Here is a 10,710-nt window from a genome sequence, read left to right on the forward strand (position 1 = left end):
CCAGCAATACTGCTTGGGTGCCGCACCTTCGCCTCTCTGCTCTCGACCGACCGCAGTCAGGGCTTGCATGCCCGGCGAAATTACTCATCCGTTCTTCTACAGCACGGCCGTGAACTCCGGTGGCCAGTGCTATGTGAAGAGCCACGCTGCGTTATCCGGTCATCTCTGCCACGACAGCCAGAACAACTTCGACACCAAGGCGTTGTGCGAGCAGCAATGTCCCCCTTAGGGTAGCGGCTATAACCCTTGAGCCGCCGTGTGCTGGGAGGCTATGCGCGAGCAGACAGTTTCATATATTTACTAGAGGCCGCCTTGCCGACGATCAAGTGATGAGCCCGAAGAACCCACTGGGAGTACGGCTTTCCCAGCTGTGAGAAATGAGCACGCTATCATTAATTCGCAAAAGCATTGACTTGTGCGGCAAACACACTGCAGAGAATTTAAGGAAAAGGTTAATTATTTTAGAAAACAGCTTCAGTATAACTGATTAAAATATGAAAGAGACGACTTCAGTGAGCGCCATTGTATTGAACCTGGCGCAGTTATCGCGCTATGCCCGAATAGCAAATCACTTTGATGTAGCTTGCTCAAGAATGGCAAGCGTCGGTGGATAAGAAGAGCTCGTTGATGAGGAAAATTTAATGTTAATCTTCTGAGAAACTTCTCCCTACCCTTTTCGGAACCTGAAGTACCCAGGACACTCCTGAGTAATGCCAACCACCGGAAAGCCACTGTGTCGGCCCTTTGTGCTTCAGCTGTGTTTAGGATTTATTATAACTTTATATGTGAATGTGTTGCATATATGTATTTATTCTACTGCTTACTTCTTGTTGTAAATAACTTTCGATATCATATTAAGCGTTCAGTATCGATTTCTACGCAGTAAACGAAATAGGATATTCTGTGTTTCTGAATATGTATGAATTGCTTGTGAGTGGAAATCGCCGGCTGTGCTTTGATCTTGCCTAGGGAACCGCATTGCGGATGTGGCAGAGCAAATGGCAAGTGAACTTTGTTTCTGATGTTGCGAATGCATGAACAGTGTCACTCAAAACTATTTGTACACGCTGTAAAAACTTTTTAGAAATTTTTTGGCTACCGGTTTTGTGCTCCTAATGCCTTTCTGTGCTTAGAGTTGTACTAACGCAGTAAGAATGAGAAAAGAATGTGTTCCAAGTGATTACTGAATTCAAATAGGCTACGGCCTATGATGTACCAACAGCGGCACTAAATATGTTTTTATATATGCTTTTTATTTATTACTAAGACTAGATAAAACAGTCATGCGCAATGATAGAGCCGAGAGAGCTTCTTGTTTCATTATTTAGTCGGTTCAACTATAAATTCGTTACATTGACTGGTTTACTGGCTTTAGCAACTGAGAACTGTTTTTAACTCTTGATTTCTTTGCTGAGCAGTTTGCTGCAGACCAGTAGCAACTTGGTGTTTTTTTTTGTCGAATTTGGGACTAAGTTTTGTCGCTTCATCGTATTAGCAACTTAACTTATGGAAAAGATTAATATTACCAAAGGTGACGATAAATAACACATACGGGAGAGGCAACACTTGATTCCTTTCCTCAGCTGTTTTCTGCAGACCGGTGGCCACTTGGTGTTTTTTTGGCTAATTAGGGGCTCAGTTGTGTCGCTTCAACGTATTAAGAACTGACTAATGCAAACGATGAATATTCACAGCGGTGACGATAAAGAACACATACGAGAGAAGCAACTCTTGATTTCTTTGCTGAGCAGTTTGCTGCAGACCTGTAACAACTTGGTGTTTTTTGTCTAATTAGGAACTCAGCTGTGTCACTTCAACGTATCAGAAATTGATGTTATAGAAAAGATTAATATTCACAGAGTTGACGATAGATAAAGAACACATACGAGAGAGGCAACTAATGCTATGATGTGTGTCTTGTGTCGTGCGGGTAGTCGTCCTGACTATGCCTCAGGGGTTAATTTCTTCAAGGGCCTTTCTTCGGTTGGAGGTTTACAGCGAAGGATGGGGGACGTTTATCCACTTCCACTGCGCTGCTTGCCCAAAAGCAACCGCTATTGTGGCAGTGACTGGGGATTCTTCTTGTCGAGTACAGGTGCATAAGGTCCTTGGAGTATGGTTTCACGAACATTTATCTTGGAGTTATCATGTCAATCATCTTTTTTCGGAACTCGCGCGTTCCGTTGGATGCCTAACCAAAGTATGTGGTATCTTACCTTTATGGTTGAAAATATAAATCTATTACACGTTATTTTATTCCAAATTGTTGTATGGCATGCTTGTGTGGGGTACTACCACCAGAGGTAATTATGAGAGAACACTAATTCTGCAGAAGCGCCTACTTCGAATCCTATAAAACTACAAAGGCCCAATAAAAACCTAGCCACGCAAGCTCTTTTCTTCAAATATAACATACTTCCAGTTATAAAAGTATACAATTTAAGGCTAATGCAACACATATACAAAAATCAGTTTATACTGATGATATCCACCATACTTCCTGGAGATTTGAAATTAGAGAGCGTAAAAGAAATTAAAAAATTTACAACTATAGCAAACAGGGCATGGACTACCAAGTAGCCAAACTACTTAACCTACACGAATCTGATATTGACTTCAGACAGCCAATCGGAGCATTTAAACGAATATATCAAGAATTTTTGTTCCCCTAAAATATATTTTTAGAGCCATGAACAGACTACGGGCATCACTGTAAACCTCTGTAGATAGCTATCATGCAGTCTGTAACTGAGATTCTCTTTTTTGCATTACACATTATAAGGCTCAATTCTACCAGATGGTATCATTAGAAGCTTTCAGTAACGTCTTTTTAGTGTTTGGCTTGGATTCTATCAAATGTTAGTTTCGGCTGTACATGGATGTACCTGTATCCTCTTTCCTTAACGAAACCTCCAAAGTGTATTTGTATTGTATTGTTTAATTGCTGTACTCCTTGTGGAAGTGCGGAAAAATGTTAGTGCTATTGTAACCGCGTAAGTGTTTTATCTAAAGAAAATGTGACTCTGCTGCTGCAGGCTTTACATAAGTGTATGGGAGCTAAGGCCTCGTCAGGCTCCCGAGCCTTTAACCTTACGCCACCCGCAGGAATTAACTGTATTACTTCCTTCAAAATAAACTTACTTACTTCGGCCAAGGCCCTGTCTTCAAGCCGGGCGCTGGAATTGCGGTGGCAGCGTCGCCCTATCCCCCGAAAGAGCTTCGAGGGTGTGCCGGTGACGAATCTTGCAGCGGGCGGCTTTCTAAGATGCAACCATCACCTGATTCGAATGTACTGACCGAACTGCATTCCCCAGCTGGGAATCTCGGGATCATAAAGATAATTTAACTGTTGCTGGAGGACGTGCGTTTCTGTGCTTATTTAAGAAGTTAAAATGTGTAATATAAATCTTTCTTGCCGAATTCGCCACCAAGCTCTTCGAAATGAGCACCACTTTTCCAGGCCGGGAACACTGGACCTCAACCGGGGAAGTAGGCAATCCATTCCCCTACGTATATGCGACAGTGTGCCAACACTGCACAGTGCACATGCGTGTTTGCATTCAGCCTCCGTTTCAGTGCGGCCGCCGCGGCTCTGCGCTCATCCCACGAGCTCGCGTTCAGCAACCGAACGCCACAAACACTGAACCAGGGCGGCGGGTTGTAAATACACCCTTGGCTAAAAATATGCATACAACAGGGCTTCTTTACTGGCGTCGCTGTGTGGTTCGTTTCGCATCGTTAGCGTTCCAAGTCTATCAAAGGTGAGATAAAACCAGGAATTCCGAAACTTGGGGCTTCTAGCCGCGATAGACTGATCGGAGGGTGCAATGTAGATATAGCTAGAACACTGCACTTGACCTGAGACACGAGCCAGGCCGGACCAAGATTCAAAGCCTCTACCCGGCTCAAGCCCGCGACTTCGAGCCCGGGTTCGGCGCGAGCTCGATAAATTATCATTCTAGTGAGCCCTTGTCCAGCCTGCTAGGGGTGTTCCCACAGCAGCTGAAGAGGAAACTTAAGTGGCTGGCAAAGGCACTTAAATGGAAATAGCGCTTTAAAAATAGGTTTCGTAAACGCAGAAAGTAGAGATGAGGCAGGTTCGACCACTGGGCTTTCTGAACAGTGATCTCCTTTGTGTCTAGCCTGGAAGTGCCGAGTTTCAATTAAAAACGGCCGCATACACGCGTAATAAAGAAATTAGCGTTGCCCTGCATTTTTTACGGCCAGCAATAGTCAAAATATGACGTTCTCGAAGCCATAGCAATGACTGTTTTTTTTTATTTATGAGTATGATTTCTCGGGTCAAGCTCATGGCCGCACTGGCTACCTTTCAGTGGAGACAAAAAAAAAGCGCCTCTTAATTACGCTAGCATCACCATTCTACGCCTAACTGCGTCCACTGCCTCCAAAACATCTCCCAATTTAACCGGCCCTTTGCCTGCTGCGGCCACCCTATTCTCGTAACCTACCTAAGTTCATGTGACCATCTGACTTTTTACCGGCCCCTGCTACAGTTTTCTTTCCTTGTAATCCACTCCATCACCTTTATCATCGGTTACCTTCCTTTCGCATTACATGCCCTACCCAAGGCTGTTTCTTCTTGAGAAGGTGTTAAAAAGGCCCGATGTGGCCTAAGCCAATTTGCTCTTCCCCAATGGCGTTTCTCGTAGCGTAGATATGTACTTTGGGGAGGCGAAAGCCCGCAGTTTAAGACATCGCTGCAACAGACGTGATATGTCAAGAAATGGAATGTTCTTATCCAGCGTTTCTTACGGGGCTTCAAATGTCCAGTCTTGAGAGTGAACGCAAAACCGAGCATATGCGGAGCATCTTCTGGTAGATCGGGCGGTGTGTGCTCGCTGATGGCTAGACAGCCCAAGCCGGCGTTGCTGTGTTTTTAGGTTGGCGAACGCACTCGTGCAAATTAGCCGCGCGTCAGACCTTATAACGCTCTATTAGGACGTCGCTGTCTGCCCAGTGCTAAATTTTGCTTTTTAGAATGAGCGAGAGCGCTCCTATGCTCTTTAATCACTGAAAAATGCCATCTATATTCTCTTGTATCATTCAACGTGGCCGGGCATGCACGTCCCAAGTTACTTGTACATTGCACTGTGCACGACGCTGATGAAACTCTGTCTACAAATGACGCTTTCTCTTAACTCCGTCGACAGATTTCAACCTCGAGATCCTTTCATTTTCTGAGACAGTCCCGGCAGCAAAAGAAAAAGAACGACCGGTATGCTATAACCATTCTGTAACTGTTCCTGCAGTCGACAGCGATAAAGAACGGGTTCGGGAGATGGTGATCGAATGGCGAAGACAGGAAGGAATCAAAATGGAATAAAACTAATGTCTCCTCAAAATAAGTCTCCTTCGGTCCGGGCCCTGGTAGACATTACTACGCTACTGCACAACACAGAGCACGAAGGTCTCTTCCGTTCAGTAAGTACATGTGCGAGTGTACTTTGTAACAGCGTGTGAAATACCTCTTAGCCAATGAGCCGTCGTCGGGTCTACAATAATTACATTTTTCTTCATACTGCCCCAAAATGAAACCAGGAAAGAGCAACGGAGTCGGCACGAAAACAGCCGGTTTATCTACACTCTCCGCGGTGGCTCAGTGATTACAGCGCTTGGCTACTGAGCCGGAGTGCCCAGTTTCAAACCCGGCCGCGTTTGCCACGTTTCGATGGAGGCGAAAGGCAAAACGTGTTCGTGTGCTGGGCGATGTCAGCGCACGTTAAAGATCCCCAAGTGGCCGCAATTATTCCGGAGCGCTACTGTATGGCGCCTCTCTCTCTCTCTCTCTCTCTCTCTCTCTCTCTCTCTCTCTATCTCTCTCTCTCTCTCTCTCTCTCTCTCTCTCTCTCTCTCTCTCTCTCTCTCTCTCTCTTCTCTCTCTCTCTCTCTCTCTCTCTCTCTCCATCCTTCACTCCCACCTTCCTCCCTTCTCTCAGGACGCAGCTGGGGTGTTCGCCGAGAAGCGAGGCAGTTACTGGCCCATTTCCTCAATCTACAACCTGTCTCACAATTTTACGGCATTGAAGTAGCAGGTCATTTCCTTTCCCCCAAAACCAATTTTCATTTTCATTTGAACTCGCAGGTGCTGAGCGAAGGTGACGTGCTGCAAGTCGGGGCCAATTGTAAGAGCATTTCGCTGCTGAAAACGTCCATGTGTGGATGCCGCTCACAAATCAAGCAGTCGCGACAACCAAGCTTATAAATTAAGCGACACGCTGCCAAATCATGGTCAGTTTTAGTGTGTAAACAGTATAGCTATTGTGTTTAGAGATTAAAATTTTAACACCAGATTCCCGACTGAAGCTGTGGCTTCCGCTTCCAGAGAGCAAATAAAAAACGCGATAGCCATGTGATCGTTCCCGATAATAATTAATTATTTATTACAGAGACCTGCAGCGCCCAGAGGCATTATTGCAGGGATCGTCATTTTATACGCGAAGCAGAGTTATAGCCAGTAAGCAGGCGTCCGTATGCATTAGGAATGGCGTAGTAGCCTTATCTCAGGAGAAACATATATGCCAACAAGGAGACAGTTAACCAAAAATGACTGTTTTGAGGCGGTTAAGAATTCTGAGACACCAGACTAATCCAGACCACAAACCATTATTGTGCACTGCTAGCAACGATGCTGCTGCTGCAACTATTACTCGCATATGAGTCATAATTCTTCTACTACTGCTGCTGCTACACTTTAGTATCAGCTCTGCTACCAGGGCTGCTATATTTCCGGCTAGTATAGCAAGCAAAAGAAATATAAAGAGGAAGAAAATATAACTCTCCTGAAGGGAGACGATGGCTGTGGCTCTTGCACGCGTTGACTGTCCGTAACAAACTCGCACATACCGGCTAATGAACATGGAAAAGCCGCCCTGGCGTCTTATTAAAAGTGTTCCAGATAGAACTTACCCTGCCACATTTTACTTTTAGCGCAGCAAACTTTTGGAAGCACAAACCCAACCTGCTAGTAGAAGATGCTCTAAACTTCCAAAGTTGCGCACGAAGTTTGCCATTCGCCTAGCTGCTGCTTCTGCGCCAGTCCCGACTTCCTCTCAGATTGTTGCGGCCACCCTCCTCGAATCTGGCAGCTCCCCCGAAATTCCGTTAGGGAAAAATATGCACCCCCTCCTTTTTCCCGAGCAGCGAAGAAACACCACGCTTTGGCGCGTATACAAGCGCGCTTGCGCCGGCCGAGCCACAGCACCGGAACAAGCTTGTTTGGGAGGATGGGGATGAAGGTGGGGAATTGGGGAAGCGGCCGGCGGCGGCCGACCACTGCGCTCCATTCAGCGCGCGCTGCTTGGCGCCATCACGGCCAGCGACGCTGACCTCCCGCTGCTTGCACGCGAGGTCGCGCCTGCCGCGTCCCGAACCTCCCTATACTCGAGACACGTGGAGAGGAAGCAGCAGAGAAAAGAGGGGAGGGGCGGGCTTGCCTGGCCGGTAATAGGACGGAACAAGAGGCGGCCAGCCGAGCCACCATAGATTTCGATTTAGTTACGGGATAGAGGAAGGAATAGGGGAGGGTGGACGAGGTGGAGAAATGCACGTGTTGCTGCGTAGGCGTGCGCCCGGGATGCGAGGCTTTTGGCGTACGCCTCTTGGGCAGCAAACTCTGTGGAAGGCACGCGTGCATGCTGCAGATATCTGGTGGACATCCTGCAGAGAAGCATCAGGTCGTGGCCTGGGGGAGAAGAATGGTGTGACGCCGGATAGAGGGATGTGTTTGTAGCCGTTGGTGTATACGATGAACTACGGGGAGGAACGCGAAGCTGGCTTCCCATGTGTTTGGGGTCCATGTTGTGCGTGGGAGGGCATGTACTACAAGCAAACGCTTTCCGGTGACGGCGGCCGGCGCGAGTAGTTTGTTGGAGGGACACCCCTCGGAGAATGTGGGCGGCGGGGAGTAAATTGGATGAAATGAGCTGAAACGACGGAGAAACAGGATGACGCACGCATCCGCTTAGCATGTTGATGGGGGCCATGCGTACGCATTGAACCCACTAGGGTTGGTCGCATTTACAAAGGTGAGTTGGTGGCTGGGCTGTGTGGTGAAATGAGGATAAGAGGTGATGAGCTTTCGCGCGGCCGTCCCAGGCGAAGAAAACAAAGTTAGGGAAGTGGAGGGCTGAACCAGCCAACGGTTTTACAGAGCAGGCACTCAGAGGTCCATGGACGAGCGATCCACAACGCCGCTTCGACGAGGCGATGCATACCGCGGTCTCTCATATCCGTGGTCTTTCACGCCCGTGAATGAAGGGAATAAAAAGATATCAGCCTTGACGTTCCTTGCGGAGGATACCGTATTTAGTCTTTTGGGAGCCAGGGTTTTTGAAACGTCCGCTGAGAGAGGACTGTGCTCGGACAGGGGAGACACGGCTGACGCAATGCAATGCTAATTGGAGACAATGCGGAGATGCCCCTGGCTTCGTATGGCCGTAAGCCTGCTGATGATAGGGATTATTAAAATACTTCTGCTGATGTCGAGTGGTTTTGAGGCGTTTATCTCTCGTGCCTTGAGTGCTGTAATCATGTAGCTATGGCAGCATATTACACCGTGTTACTCTGCATATGATCTGTCGAAGCTTTAATCCGACTTGCACGTTGTTCCAGATCCGACGCTCCTCGAGTAGTGGACGCATGCGCGTTCAAATTCTGCACGTACTTGATTCATTTCTAACGTTTACGGAAGCGAACAAACATCGAACACAGCAAACGGATAAGCATCATCAAAATGTGCGGCTTGGTAAGCAACAGATGTTATCGCATCGAAGGCCCCCATTTGGTCACCCAAGAGATGCTATGCGCCTCTTTCCTGTGTCAGCCTGGTAATTGCTTCTCTTCTTAGGGACATCGTGCAGTGTTTACATGTACAAACCTCGCCGCAAGAAATATGCATATAATCCCAACGACAAAAGCAAAGAGGTGGCACCAGGAAGATGTTTTTAGTTTTTATTGCAGCACCCGAAGTTAATATTAAAGAGCGTTCTCAATTTCAAGGAAAAAAAGAAAAGAAAAAAGAAAGAGTGGAAGCCCTTCTGAACATCCAAGCAGCAGCTGCAGGGGTGACGCTGCCGTAAGAAACGACTTCGCCCGGGGACACCGCGATGCCAAAGGGAGTGAGGTGGGGAGGAACTGGAGGGCAGGCGTATAGCGCGGCACAAGGATAAAAGTTCATTAAAATTACTCGAGAATGGCTGCAGTAGCGCTTCCTTATTTTGCGTTCATTTTCTTTATTTTCTACACCGGAGAGATACGTCTAAGGTGGGAGGAATGACGGGTAGGGGAGAGAGCGAAAGGGGGCGGGGCTTTGAGAACCGGCGCTGTGTCCCTTGCTGCGCGCCGCAGAGCAAGCAGCGGGCGGATGAAAATGGAAGGCTGGCGAGGAAGAATGTAGAAAGGATAAGAAGAAGCCAGAGGACAGCGCAGAACAGCCCCAGCAAGCGGCCTGACCCGCGGGCGCACGCCAGCGCGCGTCGCCTTCCCGCAGTTATCGCTGAGGGCGGAGAGAGAGAGATTTCTCTCCGATGAGAGCGGCTCGGCGGTGCGCCCCCAGCCTGCAGTCCTCAGCCTTGCGCCTGCCTCGGCGTCGCTCACTGCAGATGATAAAAAAGGAGAAAGACTACACAAAAATAAAACATCAGAATAATCGGCCTCTGCTTCTTCTCTTATGTCTTCTCCGACTTAATTACGAACCAGCGAAGCGCGGACCGATATTTTTTTAATTGTTGATTTTTTTTTGCTCCCGGTCCCCCTTTTTTGAGGCTCTCTTGGGCTCATTTTAGTTATTTTTTCCTTTTGTCATCATATCCTTGGTTTTGATTTTCTCTCTCTGATGTCTTGGTGCGTGGTCCTTGTATCAAAATTCATGTTCGCCAGTTGCTTTTTTCTTGCCGTCTTTGATCCAGTAATTTTTACCGCGCTTGGAGCCTTCTTCATCGCTTCGAGCAAAGACTTCATCCTTCCTGTCGAAGCTCAGTCAGGGTTAGCGCTAGTGTCATCCTACTCTGTCGGGATGGCTATCTTTGAAGGAGTCTTTCGGGCGCCCGCTTCGCCTCACTGGCTGAGTAAAATAAACGCGGGGCACGCATTAAAAGGAATGCTGAAAAAGAATACGCGCTGACGAGCTGCTGCTTCTTATTGAATTGGGCGAAAAATACGTTCACTGTATCAGCAATAAGCAATTTCATTTTAAAAATCTGCAGTTTTCTTGCCTAACTATTTTATTCCATAACATCACGCATATTTTGTCCGACACCCTAATGCTCATGAGCTTTGGAGTAGCACGGCTTGATCGTTTTGGGCCACAAACTTCCTGTCAGGACTTCTCACACCCCAACCCTTATCTGCTGTGTGCGAAAAATCTTACGTGAGCTTGTGTAGGTGTGTGAATTTTGCGCGATTGTGTTTCCCTTCATGTTTTGTCGTCCGCATCTGGAGTAGCCTTTCACGCACATTTCTTGGCAAACGTGCCCAACCGATATTGAACAACGAGCGAACCGTGTCAAAAATAAGAGAAAATCTTTTCTAGGTTTGCCGTAACGATAGATTTTGTGCTGCTTTGTGGTATTTTTGTCTAGTAGTGTAGTGTTTTCTCTAGTACTTGTCTGCAGTTTTATAGAACTTTCCTGTCGTAACCGCACAAAATTCTCTTCTCACTACGAATATTTCTGTTGTTACTACAAGTCCTTC

The sequence above is a fragment of the Amblyomma americanum genome, chromosome 2, assembly GCF_052857255.1.
Source record: "Amblyomma americanum isolate KBUSLIRL-KWMA chromosome 2, ASM5285725v1, whole genome shotgun sequence".
NCBI classification, from domain to species: domain Eukaryota; kingdom Metazoa; phylum Arthropoda; class Arachnida; order Ixodida; family Ixodidae; genus Amblyomma; species Amblyomma americanum.